The following is a 16,778-nucleotide window of genomic DNA, read 5'->3' on the forward strand; positions in this document are numbered from 1 at the left end:
GAATATAACTACTATAATACTGCTCCTATGTACTAGAATATCACTACTATAATACTACTCCTATGTACAAGAATATAACTACTATAATACTACTCCTATGTACAAGAATATAACTAATATAATACTGCTCCCTATGTATAAGAATATAACTACTATAATACTGCTCCTATGTACAAGAATATAACTACTATAATACTGCTCCTATGTACAAGAATATAACTACTATAATACAACTCCTATGTACAAGAATATAACTACTATAATACTGCTCCTATGTATAAGAATATAACTACTATAATACTGCTCCTATGTACAAGAATATAACTACTATAATACTACTCCTATGTACAAGAATATAACTACTATAATACTACCTCCTATGTACAAGAATATAACTACTATAATACTACTCCTATGTTCAAGAATATAACTACTATAATACTGCTCCTATGTACAAGAATATAACTACTATAATACTACCTCCTATGTACAAGAATATAACTACTATTATACTGCCCCCTATGTACAAGAATATAACTACTATAATACTACCTCCTATGTACAAGAATATAACTACTATAATACTGCTCCTATGTACAAGAATATAACTACTATAATACTACCTCCTATGTACAAGAATATAACTACTATTATACTGCCCCCTATGTACAAGAATATAACTACTATAATACTACCTCCTATGTACAAGAATATAACTACTATAATACTGCTCCTATGTACAAGAATATAACTACTATAATACTTCCTCCTATGTACAAGAATATAACTACTATAATACTGCTCCTATGTACAAGAATATAACTACTATAATACTTCCTCCTATGTACAAGAATATAACTACCATAATACTGCCTCCTATGTACAAGACTATAACTACTATAATACTGTTCCTATGTACAAGAATATAACTACTATAATACTACTCCTATGTACAAGAATATAACTACTATAATACTGCTCCTATGTACAAGACTATAACTACTATAATACTGTTCCTATGTACAAGAATATAACTACTATAATACTGCTCCTATGTACAAGAATATAAATACTATAATACTACTCCTATGTACAAGTATATAACTACTATAATACTGCTCCTATGTACAAGAATATAAATACTATAATACTACTCCTATGTACAAGAATATAACTACTATAATACTACCTCCTATGTACAAGAATATAACTACTATTATACTGCCCCCTATGTACAAGAATATAACTACTATAATACTGCTCCTATGTACAAGAATATAAATACTATAATACTACTCCTATGTACAAGTATATAACTACTATAATACTACCTCCTATGTACAAGAATATAACTACTATAATACTACTCCTATATACAAGAATATAACTACTATAATACTACCTCCTATGTACAAGAATATAACAACTATAATACTACCTCCTATGTACAAGAATATAACTACTATAATACTGCTCCTATGTACAAGAATATAACTACTATAATACTACTCCTATGTATAAGAATATAACTACTATAATACTACTCCTATGTACAAGAATATAACTACTATATTACTACTCCTATGTACAAGAATATAACTACTATGTACAAGAATATAACTACTATAATACTTCCTCCTATGTACAAGGATATAACTACTATAATACTGCTCCTATGTACAAGAATATAACTACTATAATACTACTCCTATGTACAAGAATATTACTACTATAATACTACTCCTATGTACAAGAATATTACTACTATAATACTTCTCCTATGTACAAGAATATAACTACTATAATACTTCCTCCTATGTACAAGAATATAACTACTATAATACTGCTCCTATGTACAAGAATATTACTACTATAATACTTCTCCTATGTACAAGAATATTACTACTATAATACTTCTCCTATGTACAAGAATATAACTACTATAATACTTCCTCCTATGTACAAGAATATAACTACTATAATACTACCTCCTATATACAAGAATATAACTACTATAATACTACTCCTATGTACAAGAATATAACTACTATATTACTACTCCTATGTACAAGAATATAACTACTATAATACTACTCCTATGTACAAGAATATTACTACTATAATACTACTCCTATGTACAAGAATATTACTACTATAATACTTCTCCTATGTACAAGAATATAACTACTATAATACTGCTCCTATGTACAAGAATATAACTACTATAATACTGCTCCTATGTACAAGAATATTACTACTATAATACTGCTCCTATGTACAAGAATATAACTACTATAATACTGCTCCTATGTACAAGAATATAACTACTATAATACTCCTCCTATGTACAAGAATATAACTACTATAATACTGCTCCTATGTACAAGAATATTACTACTATAATACTGCTCCTATGTACAAGAATATAACTACTATAATACTGCTCCTATGTACAAGAATATAACTACTATAATACTACCTCCTATATACAAGAATATAACTACTATAATACTACCTCCTATATACAAGAATATAACTACTATAATACTACTCCTATGTATAAGAATATAACTACTATGTACAAGAATATAACTACTATAATACTGCTCCTATGTACAAGAATATAACTACTATAATACTACCTCCTATGTACAAGAATATAACTACTATAATACTACTCCTATGTACAAGAATATAACTACTATAATACTACCTCCTATGTACAATATAACTACTATAATACTGCTCCTATGTACAAGAATATAACTACTATAATACTACCTCCTATGTACAAGAATATAACTACTATAACACTACCTCCTACGTACAAGAATATAACTACTATAATACTACTCCTATGTACAAGAATATAACTACTATAATACTACCTCCTATGTACAAGAATATAACTACTATAATACTACTCCTATGTACAAGAATATAACTACTATAATACTACTCCTATATACAAGAATATAACTACTATAATACTGCTCCTATGTACAAGAATATAACTACTATAATACCGCCCTTCTATAAGTTATATCACAGGTATCAGGTTAGTACTTTGTCTTTGTACTGTCTTAGTTCTGTAGACATTTGGGTTACGTCTCTATACAGTGATGACGTCTTTGGATCCTGCAGGATTTTCTTGCTCACTCCTGACTGTATTTCTACCGTAGACCAGTTTCAGGACCTCGGACAGTGATATGACAGACCAGAGGACAGATCTTGGCCCTGTAGATGATGTGGCTGCACTTGTGCTGTATTCGGGTCCTCCTTGTACTTCTATATACAGATACGCTCGGCACTCCATCTATTGTGATACAACTTCTGGCCATATATTGTTCTGTATAATACATATGTGATGTTTGGGTGACTCCTCACGACCCCCCTCTTGCATATCGCACACTATTACACTATTACGGTATTATTTCTCGCTCCTTACACTTCACCTCTGTTAGTTTGCCTGATTAATGTCACTTGAATATTCTTCATCTGTAAGAAGCCGAGCCCTGATTTGTCTCCATTCACATTGATGTCATTGATTAGAAGCCGTGGATGTCGGGAGATCTATTTCCGATCCGGCACTAATCATCCGCCGCCGCTTGTTCTGCGCTCACTTAATGAGCTTTACAGGAATCTTCCGCTTCGGGTTATTGTTCTGCAAAATTAAAACCACGGCCAAAACCTCCAGAAGGAATGAAGCTGAGCCAGCAGAAGATGAAGGCGCCGGATCCACCGCTGCCGTCCTGGGCCCTCTGTATTGTGCTTTCGGGATCGGGTTTGGGATCAGTGGGATCCGCTGACCATTGGTTCTCCCATGTATGGACAATGACCTGTGACCCCAGAGCCCAGCATCAAATCCATAATCTACAAGAATAGAACTACAGCCCTGAGGTCCCAGTGTCCACACACAACCCACCGCTCCTTACCATGGACAGCCGATAATAGTAGACACCAGTGCAAGCGCCATTACTGCAAGAACTGCATCACTAAGAGGAGGAGATTCATCTCCTGGTCAGACGGATCCAGACTATGAGGCGCCATAATGGTGGGGGGAACAAGCGGAGGAAGGCATGAATCCTGCCGAAGATCAGGGCAAAGGGTCCCCATACCTGGCTGGACGTGTAAGGGCCACACCAAGGTAATGCAGAGTGACTGTCAGTGCAAGGATTTCATGCTTTATATCACAATTCCTTCCAGTCTCCTTGTCCTTATAGACTGAGGCTGTGTTCACACTACACTATGTATCATGTGAACGACCAGTGTCCATCCCCCTGAATTGTATGGTTATTGTATCAGAATATAATAAATAGCATCGGGTCCTCAGAAACTGTAAATTCTCAGTATACAATACACAACATATCACACCAGGTCATAAATCTAGACAGAAACTGCGTGTGAGACATGAAGCCCACCCTTACTGCTGCCATAGGAATGAAGAGAGGGAGTAGCAGACATTGAACACAAGCAGGTGTGACCAGTTCAGTAATAGTAGATTTGGCAGTTTGCTGGTCTGGAACATTCAGGCAGATATTGAAACAATTCCAAGAAGGAAAGACATCAGCAATGATCTCAGAGAAGCAATTGCTGCTGCCCATCAATCTGGGAAGGATCATAAGAACAACCAAACCCAGAGCCCTCACACAGACTGTCCCGTGCGGTGCAAGATTGGGGGGGGGGGGGGAGTGTTGGGATTTGGGCTTGTTTTGCGGCCTCCGGACCTGAGCACCTTGTACTCATTACTTGTACTCTTTGTATACCGCTGCATTGTATTATTTATCTGTCTGCTAATGCTTGGATGATACTGGGTCATGTAACAGGACAGGAATCCCGAGCGAAGCGCCAAATCTACAAAAGAGCGATAATGTCACCGTCTAGACCTGAGCGCAGTGGGAACGCAGTGCAGGTCCTTGAGGGTATGTTCACACAGAGATTTTCTGGAGGCTGAAAAAATCTGCTTCAGGAATTAGGAAATGTTTTATTGTGTTTTTTTTGCTCCAGGACAAACGAGGACCTGGAAACTTTATTTAAAAAAAACCACTCATCAAAAACCGACAATAAAGTGATTTTTCTGTCTCCTATTGATTTCAGTGGGGTTTTGAGGCAGAATCTGCCCGAACATAAGTCAGGGCGCCTTGTTATTCTTGTTTCCTCTAAATGAAAAAATAATCAGCTCCTGACTGTAATGCAGGGTCAGTGTTCTCTGAGCACTGTCATGTGGGTCGGGGCACTTAGCGGTTCTGGATATTCGGCCTCTCTCCTCTTCCTCTTGTTATTAGAACAAGAAGATTGTGTAGAAAGCCCTGAATAATACAGGAGCAGGGTGAGGAATATATTCAGGTCTCTCCTCTCTCTGCTGCATAAATCCATTATTATGAGATGTTCTTATACTGCGGAACATTCTGAGACTCCCTGATATCCGGAACATTCTATCCCTGACCCAGCATTATAATGACCGAACTGCAAGTAACAAGATGGGCAGAGGCGACCCTGGTCCGAATAACAGGCGGTGAGTACGAGGTGACACCAGGCCACGGCAAAGATGGATGGATCCTATTAATATTATAAATGTGAAAGTTTGTGTGTTTGGATGTTTGTTCCTCAATCACGCAAAACCCGCTCCACCAATTTGGCTGAATAGTTACTACACAGGATTGCGCAATAGGCTACTTTTCGTCACAATAGCGCACATACGTTTTTCCCAGGACCCCCACAAAACCACAACTCACACCACCATCTCTGCAATCTCACACACTTTGGACCATAGCAAGCCACAAAATTCATATTGCCCTCTACAGCCTCGCCCCTAACCCCACACAATCACATATACATATACTTTACCACTTTGCCCCTCACCTTAACGATACTCCAGGAGGCTACCTCTTTAAGGCAGCCATGTTTGCCGACCCCCACCGCTCTGACGATCCGTGACACCGATCACCCAGCCACTCCACTGTGTTGCCAGGAGCATGCGCATCTTAGCCACCTACAGAACGGGTTTCCAGCACGCCACCATTTTGCGCCTCCACCATAGGCCGCAGCACCCGAACTACTCTCTCCAGCCCGCCACACTCCCCGACGGCACTCTCACCTCACTGCTGTTTCCTCTTCACGATCCATCCACTTTCCCTAGGTCTCCGCGCCAATGACACTGGTAAATTCCGATAGCATGTTTGCATTGGCACCACTTCTGGCCTGTATACTCCCATGTACCGTTTCTACACACCACGGACACATAACGGTGGATAATAATGTCACCAATCTGCCTTACTGCCCACCTTACAATTACCCGGCGTCCCTTCACATAAACTAGAACTGAAGATTGGCGTTCCTGTTCTACTCCTGTGTAATCTGGATGCCTTCGATTGTGTAATGGCGCGAGGCTACGTGTCACACAACTAGGAACAAATATCATGTCAGCCACTATTCTTACAGGAGCAGCTACAGGTGACAGTGTGTTAACCCCGCGCATCCCAATTATACCAAATCATTCCCCATTACAATTCACACGACTACAATTTCCCCTTAAATTACAATGACCATTAATAAATCCCAAGGACAAACGCTGAGAGTAGCCGGAAGACATTTACCACACCAGGCTCCTCACATGGACAACTGTATGTGGCTGCTCCAGAGTCTCCTGTGCCCAAAACTTACATGTACTGGCGGGAAATAACAAATCATACAATGTCGTATATCCAAGTATATTCACTTGTAACACCTCTGTCCCAAAGACACTATGTACAGTTTATACCAACACCGTATATATAGCGGCTGAAATACAAATTACATCCAACACAAAAGTCTCATGTGCTCTCAGAATTACAGCAACAACAAGATACAAAGTTACATTTTATATCCCATCCCTTATACACAGTACGAAAACCTTACCCGCGCCTGTATATACCCACTGCTACAATCACCGCAGGCCAAGTCACGGGTACCAGCTAGTAGATAGATAGAAGACAGATAGATAGTGTCACAAACTGAATTCACTGGGTCTTGAACCCATGACTTCCTGGCTATGTTCTGCGGCCTTAACCATTGTACTACTTGGAATCCTGTTTTGTTCTGTGCTTTACCTTGTCTGGTCTCTTCTGTTGGAGTAATTGGTTTATTAAGATCACCTGTTCTGTGGCCAATCAAAGTTTAGCCCGTCCTATATAAACTCACAGCTTACGCCATCCTGTGCCTGATTATTCTGGCTGTCTGCTCTGTGTTGCCCTGAACCTCACCACTACCTTGCTGCTCCTGAGTACCGAACCTTGCTAACGTCTGACTACGATTGATCTGCTCCTCCTGTGTACCGATCTCTGCAAACATCTGACCACGGTTTCTTCTACCTCTGAGGTGCTTATCCTCCATTTATTATTATTTAAGTACTGTACCATTTGCCCCACCGTTTGGACTCCAAATCTGATAACTAGCATCGTGATAGATAGATTTCTTGCTTGCACACTATTCCTTGCTTGCACACTATTCCTTGCTTGCACACTTGTACTGATCTTGTTTTGTTGTTATTTTGGAGTCACCTTCACAGATGACTGCACAGGACAATGGCGGCTTCGCCCGGATCCTGTGAGGTGGGTCGTTGTTGTCTTTGTCTTTCTAGAGGGTTCAGCAGGATAAGTTCAGGTATTGATCTGGTATAATGGAGTCTTATACATGACCTGCCCTACACACAGGGGGGGGGGAACCATTTTTAGGACGGTCGGGTATATTTTCCAACCAGTCAGACAGATCTTCATTGGTTGGATGTAATTGTTGTCATTTACAAGACATGACTGCAGCATCTTAAAGAAACAGCCACAAGGAATCCAGCCCAGGGTCCCCCATAAGCCGCCATTGTGATTCCTGACAAAGATTTCTCTACTGAAATAAATCCAGAAAGTCATTTTATGATTCTCATTTAACAGAAATCAGTCAAGTAGCAAAAAAGCCCAGACAATGTGAACACAACCGAATATGAGGGCGATACAACCAGTGCAGGAGCATGCAGGCCTCGCGTCCAGGACACAAATCCTTTAAAGGGCCGGCGTCTATTCTCCACAGAAGCGGAGCAGCTTTAAAGAAGGTGACCGAGAAGGCAGAGTCACGAAACACAACCCAATTATCCAGCGCAAGACACAAGGCTGAACGCTTAGAAAGGATGTGAATCATAAATGGGACTCCCCCAAGATGGCTGCTAACAGGGAGCGTTTTTTGCACCTTAGGGCAAGTTCACACGCTGCAGATTTGTGGCAGAAACGCCTTTAACTGTTTCATTGCCATGACTGGAGATTGCACCGCCCCCGTGTGCGCGCTGCCGAATGAACCTCCTGCAGACGAATCTGCCAGCCACAAGTCTTGTTCTCTGTTATCAGCCATCTCCTCTGCAATACAACCATTCCCTCAGAGCTGTAATCCTAATACTGACCCCCTGAACCGGTCACTGGACTCGCAGACTGGTGACTGAGGCTTGATGACACCCCCTCCCCTCTCCAGCAGTGATGGAGTTAATAATATTGCGGGCAGAATTAAAGAGCCGCATTACAGATTAATAGGACGATCTATAAACCCATGCGTCGTCTTGTGGAGATAAGCGTCCCCCCGGGAGCCATGCTCCTGTAATCTGAGAGATATGATGTGTGGTGAGAGGAGCGGCAGTGATCAGCGGCCGCCACTGACCGCCATACAGGAGCCTCGCACCGTATACAGACAAGGCGCCAGATCACAAGCCGCAGGGCCAAACACAGCAGCAGCTTCAAAGGCCGCGCCGATCAGCCAGATCTTTAATTACAGATTCTGTCAATTAGAGAAGAGAAATTAATTAGGTTTTTAATGATAGAAATGAGCTCTGTTAACCCCTCGCTGTCTTGCTGCAGAGATCGTCAGCTCCTGGGGTTCTGGCCGCGTTCACACTCAATTTTTTACTCTTTTTTTTTTGAGCTGTGCAGCGTTTCGAGGCGCTTGTGATGTCAATGGGCAAAAAAAGTTGCACATGGCCTGTAGACAAAAGTCAACTGGTCTGAATTCTCGGCAACTGTTGCGTCGCAGTCACATGATGTTGCGTTTCGCCATGTTACACCATTGACACACATCGCCATTTTAGCTTTGTACAAACTGGTCTTCAAAACTGAGGGCGAGCTCCGCACCTCCGCACATCACTGCGAATCTCTCTGCGGTGCGGACAGTCTGCACATGTGACCAACAATAGATACAAAAGTAACAAACCCTCAGCTGTGAGAAGTGATAGAATGTTACCAGTCCGGGGCCCCTCACCCCATAGAGCCGCACTGCGCCAGATAGCCGTACACTGTAGTATATGGTCCACACATACAAATCCATCACACCACCCCCGCTGTGGATCCATTACTCACGCCTGGTCACTATACCTCGGCGTTGCGCTGACATTTGTTGCCATTTGGTTCCCATTAACCATACACAGTGTATTTTGCGGCGCCGCTCCTGGATTCGGTGAATGATACATTTTGATACGTATTACATAAAATATGAGCCGGGCGATAAACTTCAGATCTGAAATTCTTCACTTTTGGAGGAACATCAGAGTCCGAATCCCAATAACTACAGAAGAGCGGAAAGTATACGGAAGAAAAACTCTATCGGTGAGAGACGCGTCACGTGGCGGCATCGGCGGGGATATCTAACGAAGGGCTGCTCTGTATAAGATGCCGCAGAGTCTCTGTGCAGCAGCGGATAAGAGCGAACGCACCGCGCCGAGACACTGGCCCCTCCCACTCTGAAGTTTTTCATTTACTCAGAAGCAACGTGCCTGGAAATTAAATGATAGAGAATCTTATCTCAGGAACATAATGAGGTCGTCGTATTAGAGAGAGATGTACAACTCACATCAATCACATCGCAACGTAGGAGCCGACCTGGAACTGATTAACCCTGAAGCTGCCAGATAACCCGACCCCAACACCGACATTACAAAGGGGATAATACAGAGAAGACAGAAATTACTATAAAACTAGAATAGTGAGCGCAGCTCTGGGGTATAATACAGGATCAGGAATGTAATGTATGTACACAGTGACTGTACCAGCAGAATAGTGAGCGCAGCTCTGGAGTATAATACAGGATCAGGAATGTAATGTATGTACACAGTGACTGTACCAGCAGAATAGTGAGCGCAGCTCTGGGGTATAATACAGGACAAGTAATGTAATGTATGTACACAGTGACTGCACCAGCAGAATAGTGAGCGCAGCTCTGGAGTATAATACAGGATAAGTAATGTAATGTATGTACATAGTGACTGCACCAGCAGAATAGTGAGCGCAGCTCTGGAGTATAATACAGGATAAGTAATGTAATGTATGTACACAGTGACTGTACCAGCAGAATAGTGAGCGCAGCTCTGGAGTATAATACAGGATAAGTAATGTAATGTATGTACACAGTGACTGTACCAGCAGAATAGTGAGCGCAACTCTGGGGTATAATACAGGACAAGTAATGTAATGTATGTACACAGTGACTGCACCAGCAGAATAGTGAGCGCAGCTCTGGAGTATAATACAGGATAAGTAATGTAATGTATGTACACAGTGACTGCACCAGCAGAATAGTGAGCGCAGCTCTGGAGTATAATACAGGATAAGTAATGTAATGTATGTACACAGTGACTGCACCAGCAGAATAGTGAGCGCAGCTCTGGGGTATAATACAGGATAAGTAAAAAAAAAAGCCAAGAAAAGAGATGTAGGATGGCACTGCTGAATACGAAAATGAAAATCCCTACAAGCTGGAGGTGAGTATGAGGAATATAACCTTATGTATACAAAGCTGTGGGGGTGCTCAACAACCAAAAAGAGACTGTAGAGAAAATAGAGCAAATGTAGAAGAATGAGGAAGGGCACTCACCCACGTTCGCGCTTATCTTCATAAAATACTTCTTTTATTGAGGTAACATATTCCTTTAAAAACAGGTAGTGCAGGGAGGGAATAGAGCATATATAGGCATGTAGGCAACAGCCGTTTCGCGCAACTGTGTGCGCTTTCTCAAGCCTCAAAATGCAATTCTGGAGTATAATACAGGATAAGTAATGTAATGTATGTACACAGTGACTGCACCAGCAGAATAGTGAGCGCAGCTCTGGAGTATAATACAGGATAAGTAATGTAATGTATGTACACAGTGACTGCACCAGCAGAATAGTGAGCGCAGCTCTGGAGTATAATACAGGATAAGTAATGTAATGTATGTACACAGTGACTGCACCAGCAGAATAGTGAGCGCAGCTCTGGAGTATAATTCAGGATAAGTAATGTAATGTATGTACACAGTGACTGCACCAGCAGAATAGTGAGCGCAGCTCTGGAGTATAATACAGGATGTAACTCGGGATCAGTTGGACCCCAATAATCAGAATGTTGGGACTTACAGTGACCTGATGGTAAAAGGTGAGGATTTGCTTTATATGGAGTCTATCATTAGAAAATCACCTTTTGGACTAGTGTCACGTGACAATAGACTTTTCTCCTTCTCCCTCTCGTTCTCTTCTTCTGCCGTTTCTGTAAAAATCTGTTTCTTGCGATATACAAATTATGCTCAGGGATCACAGGGGACATTCCCATCCGCGTCATTACCTCTCGCCGCCCTTTAGTTAATTCTTTTCACCTCTTCATCTTCCTCTGATCTTCTGCTTTACGTATGGATCTGACGCTGTGCTATACGGGGATGAAATCTCGCGCACGCACAGTTGGTTCTGCCACTTCGGGTAGAGTTGACTGAGCATGCTCGGTCCGCCATGTTGCGGTGGTCTTTTCCAGACCACTGATAATGAAGGAGGGATTATCTCTTTATTGAATGGTTTAACATTAGGATTGTCTATGAGTGAGATTATAGTATGAGGTCATGTGACAGATGGCGTCCGATCACCTGACCTATAAACGCCATCTGTAGGTCGATATGAATACAGCCCATCATTGTTACCGTCCTATCCTATAATATTGCGTTGCTTATATCCAGTATTTGTGATACGACACCAGATCGATCCTGGACTGCGCAGATAACGCTTCACGTGGTCACACTTCAGATTCTGAGCTGCTGGCGGCCAAATCCAGATTTATGGGTCAAGAAGCAGAAAATAGAAGTGAGCGGAGAAGTTGCCTCTCGCCCGCAGCCGCTTCATCTCTGGATGGATTTTTCAGCGTCCTGGTGGAAGGCGGCAGATAAATCTGTTTTATTAACCATTTAATATTCTTGTCCTTACGAGATGGTTGATGTCTGGTTACGAGGAGCAAGAAAGACAAGATGAGACGGGTAATGTCCCTCTAGGGGTCCGTCTACCGACTACACACGTGCTAGGGGGCGGAGTACCCCAAAAACACAAATCTGATGCAAAAGTACCCTGGAATTTAGAATAGGAACAAATAGCGTCGGTCGGCGGCGTGTGATATGAGATCGGTATAGTATCACTGAGCACCAGACATCACCAGTGCACAGACCATTATATCCCCGCGGCTGACACAGATAACGATCCATGTACCCTGCAGATGCCCGGACCGCCAGCACCGCCGACACCCTCAGACAAGCCGTAATGAGTTTGTCACGCGGCAGTGTTGGCACGTTGCTGGTTCTCTATAATATAGTCCAGTGCACCATTGTCATTATAAACAAGGCGCAGCCGCCTCTGAGCGAGGTCACAGTGTCCACCATTAACTGAGAAAGGTCAGACAGCGTCCCGCAGATACTGCGCTAAATAACGAGGGCGACCTTTAGCGGGCAATGGAGTGAAACTGTCTCATGTGACAGCTGCTCAATGTCTGCCTGTCCTGAGATTGTCGGGTCACTGGGCGAGAAACTGATCCATCAATCACAATGGTTTATAGGAGACAAAATATCTCATATCTTCAATAAGCTTGTGTATCTAAGCCTATCCTGTGTGATACTGTATACTGAGCTGTGTATCTAATCCTATCCCGTGTGATGCTGTATACTGAGCCGTGTATCTAATCCTATCCCGTGTGATACCGTATACTGAGCCGTGTATCTAATCCTATCCCGTGTGATGCCGTATACTGAGCCGTGTATCTAATCCTATCCCGTGTGATGCCGTATACTGAGCCGTGTATCTAATCCTATCCCGTGTGATGCCGTATACTGAGCCGTGTATCTAATCCTATCCCGTGTGATGCCGTATACTGAGCCGTGTATCTAATCCTATCCCGTGTGATGCCGTATACTGGGCCGTGTATCTAATCCTATCCCGTGTGATGCCGTATACTGGGCCGTGTATCTAATCCTATCCCGTGTGATGCCGTATACTGGGCCGTGTATCTAATCCTATCCCGTGTGATGCCGTATACTGGGCCGTGTATCTAATCCTATCCCGTGTGATGCCGTATACTGGGCCGTGTATCTAATCCTATCCCGTGTGATGCCGTATACTGGGCCGTGTATCTAATCCTATCCCGTGTGATGCCGTATACTGGGCCGTGTATCTAATCCTATCCCGTGTGATGCCGTATACTGGGCCGTGTATCTAATCCTATCCCGTGTGATGCCGTATACTGGGCCGTGTATCTAATCCTATCCCGTGTGATGCCGTATACTGGGCCGTGTATCTAATCCTATCCCGTGTGATGCCGTATACTGGGCCGTGTATCTAATCCTATCCCGTGTGATGCCGTATACTGGGCCGTGTATCTAATCCTATCCCGTGTGATGCCGTATACTGGGCCGTGTATCTAATCCTATCCCGTGTGATGCCGTATACTGGGCCGTGTATCTAATCCTATCCCGTGTGATGCCGTATACTGGGCCGTGTATCTAATCCTATCCCGTGTGATGCCGTATACTGGGCCGTGTATCTAATCCTATCCCGTGTGATGCCGTATACTGAGCCGTGTATCTAATCCTATCCCGTGTGATGCCGTATACTGAGCCGTGTATCTAATCCTATCCCGTGTTATACCGTATACTGGGCCGTGTATCTAATCCTATCCCGTGTTATACCGTATACTGGGCCGTGTATCTAATCCTATCCCGTGTTATACCGTATACTGGGCCGTGTATCTAATCCTATCCCGTGTTATACCGTATACTGGGCCGTGTATCTAATCCTATCCCGTGTGATACTGTATACTGAGCCGTGTATCTAATCCTATCACATGAGAGAGGAGATATCCGCCCTCAGCAATGGCCGCCATCAGATGACACCATCAGCTCGTACAGGAGGGAGAGTAGAGTTGGAGGATGGGGCTCTGAGGTCTCTGAAGCCTGGGTGACCCTGTGACTACCTGGTTGCTCCATAGCTAATATGGCTGCTGTAACTGAGCATCTTCCAGATCTACTTATAAGAATCGGACAAGAGTAGACGTGGCTGACACCAGAAGACAACAGCGCACACGGCCAGAAGGGTGAGAGTCGCGACCAGTGGAGATGAATACCGTGACGTATGTAGCCCTGGCCCAGGTTCACTACAGGACGTTGCGTTATATGACGGGTTGTTACTCGGGGCCGCCGTCACTTATTGATCTCCGGCTTTCGCAGCCGCTTTCTCTGAGCTTTCGTTTCAGCAGTTTCTTGTGGGCCGAATGTTTCGTCCTCTCTGCCTGAGTAACATGGACGCAACTTGCTGATAGAAATCCTGGAGTCGCCATCTTCTCTTATTAGACATTCGTTAGCTCTCTCTGTTTCTGGGAAAGCTGGGTGACAGCTGACAATACATGAGGCGACATGACCCCACAGCCAGAGGTCATCGCTGTCATAAGTATAAGACAGGAAATATCTAAATATATTATCGACTTCCTCCCGCCACGAGACAGCGGGACGCGCATGACCGGCGACATGTGTCGGGGTTACAGCCTCATCTGTCAGTGTCAGTCCATTCACCTGCTCAGTAACAATGGAGGTGTGGGACTGAACTGCGTCATACGCTAAATGTCACAATACAGACAGGAAGATGCGGCGACCTGGGGTTGGCGGGATGAAGGTGCGGACAGAGACAAGTCGCCATTGTCTGGGAGAAGTCGCCTAGAACTGGTTAAAGGTCTCCGACTCTCCATCATCCTGCGTGACATTCAGACCTGAACACCTGCAAGTCCTAACAAAGACACAATAAGTCGTCACAAAGGACTGACCCCAAGAGCTGGCAATCTAGTGCTGCGTCCAGATGCATTGACCTGCCCGGGCCATGTGACTGCAGAGCTGCTGCCGCTGCTGCTCTCAGGTGTCAGCTCTGAGCGGGGACAGAGCGGTGGATCTGCTGCAGTGTCACTCCAGTCACCTTGAAGTCTTCTTACAAGATTCTATCGGCCGCGTTCTGGAGGCGCCGCGTGATAAAACCCAAAGCTGCAAACACGGCGGCACCAGCGGCAAATGCAATAATCTGATTATTACGAGAGGGAATCTCATGAGTGATAATGTCTTATCTGCTCGCCTGGCGCCAGAAGACGAAGCCGCATTATCACAGAGTAAGAAGTTCTGCAGCGTTCGGATCTAATCCCGCACCATCTACAACATGGCACTCACTGCTCGCTCTCAGAGAATACAAACATTCCTTCTTTTAACCCACAACGCTAGAAAACACATCGTGTGAATTGTATCCGGTCTGGACAATCCTCTGTCAGATAATCACATCTCCTGTCCTGAGAGTTTGTTACAATGTGTCAGCGCAGGAGTCCAGCGGGATAGATCAGGGGCCGACATCGGCTGCCAACCTCTGAGTGCTATCTCTATATATGGCCAGGATAGCGCCACCTTCAGACCTCACCCTGTTACAGCCCAGTTTGGGGGGGGATTCTATCAGTCTATGAAGCTCCTCTGCCCCTTCTCCAGACACATGTATACGGCTCAGGCTGCTCCGGTACCAGTTACTCCCATCATTTCTCCATGCACCTCTGGGACAAGTTCACATGGTGGAGTTACTATGGATGAGGGATTCCTTAGGGTGCACACGATGTACACACCGAGATCCACGTGGAGAATCTGCACTAACTTTCATACAGGGACAAGTGGATTTTGTGGCAGATTTAAAGGCTATTAGAATAAAGAGATAAGTTGACCTGCTGCGGTCTGCTGGATTTAACCCCTTCACAACCTCTGCTGTACAGTATGCTGGATGTTGTCACTTTAAATATGGTGCAGGGACTATAATGGCCGGGTCTCCTCTGTCCTCTCTGATTGTGAGGTTTTGGGGTTACTATGCTCCCGATTCTCCCCTTTGACCCCACACCTCGGTCCTTTCCTCTTACCGTAGTAAGATCATAGGAGCCGGATCCTGCGACACCTGGAAGTCTTGTGAGGACTCCCGGGCCTGTCCTAGGACTATAACTAACCCTTAGTAATGATGTAGTGATAGACAGATACACTATTACTGCAGGCCACAGTACAGACATCTAATGGTCACAGGTTCGAGTCCCGGACAAAAGAGGGAAAAGCCTATAAAAAAGGAAAAAATAATTTTAAGATACTTTCCAGGTGGTATCGAGTTCCAGCCCTCCTGCATGATATTTATCCCTCCATCTCTGATAGGTGCTGGAGATGTCTATCCGACCGCGGCACGATGGCACACGTTTGGTGGGGATGTCCTCTATTACGCCCTTTTTGGACTGGGGTCAGACAGGTTATTCGGCAGGTGACGGGGATTGACTTGGAGGACGACCCGGCCCCGCTTCTTCTTTCCCTGTTCTCCCGGACATTTTCTAAACCTACCCGTAGACTTCTCGGATTCTTGTTGGTGGCAGCGCGCTCTGTCATTCCCAGGTTGTGGAAGTCCACGACCCCTCCCTCGCTCATTTGCTGGCTGAATGAGGTTCTA

The 16,778-nt window shown here is 43.8% G+C and overlaps 1 protein-coding gene across 1 annotated transcript in view; it reads right to left on the bottom strand.

Annotated features, from left to right (window-relative positions):
- The window catches only part of LOC142216700 (uncharacterized), a 35,724-nt gene that overhangs the window by 7,647 nt on the left and 11,299 nt on the right, over window positions 1-16,778 (bottom strand). The window lies entirely within an intron of this gene.

This window comes from Leptodactylus fuscus, chromosome 8 (assembly GCF_031893055.1).
Source record: "Leptodactylus fuscus isolate aLepFus1 chromosome 8, aLepFus1.hap2, whole genome shotgun sequence".
NCBI lineage: Eukaryota > Metazoa > Chordata > Amphibia > Anura > Leptodactylidae > Leptodactylus > Leptodactylus fuscus.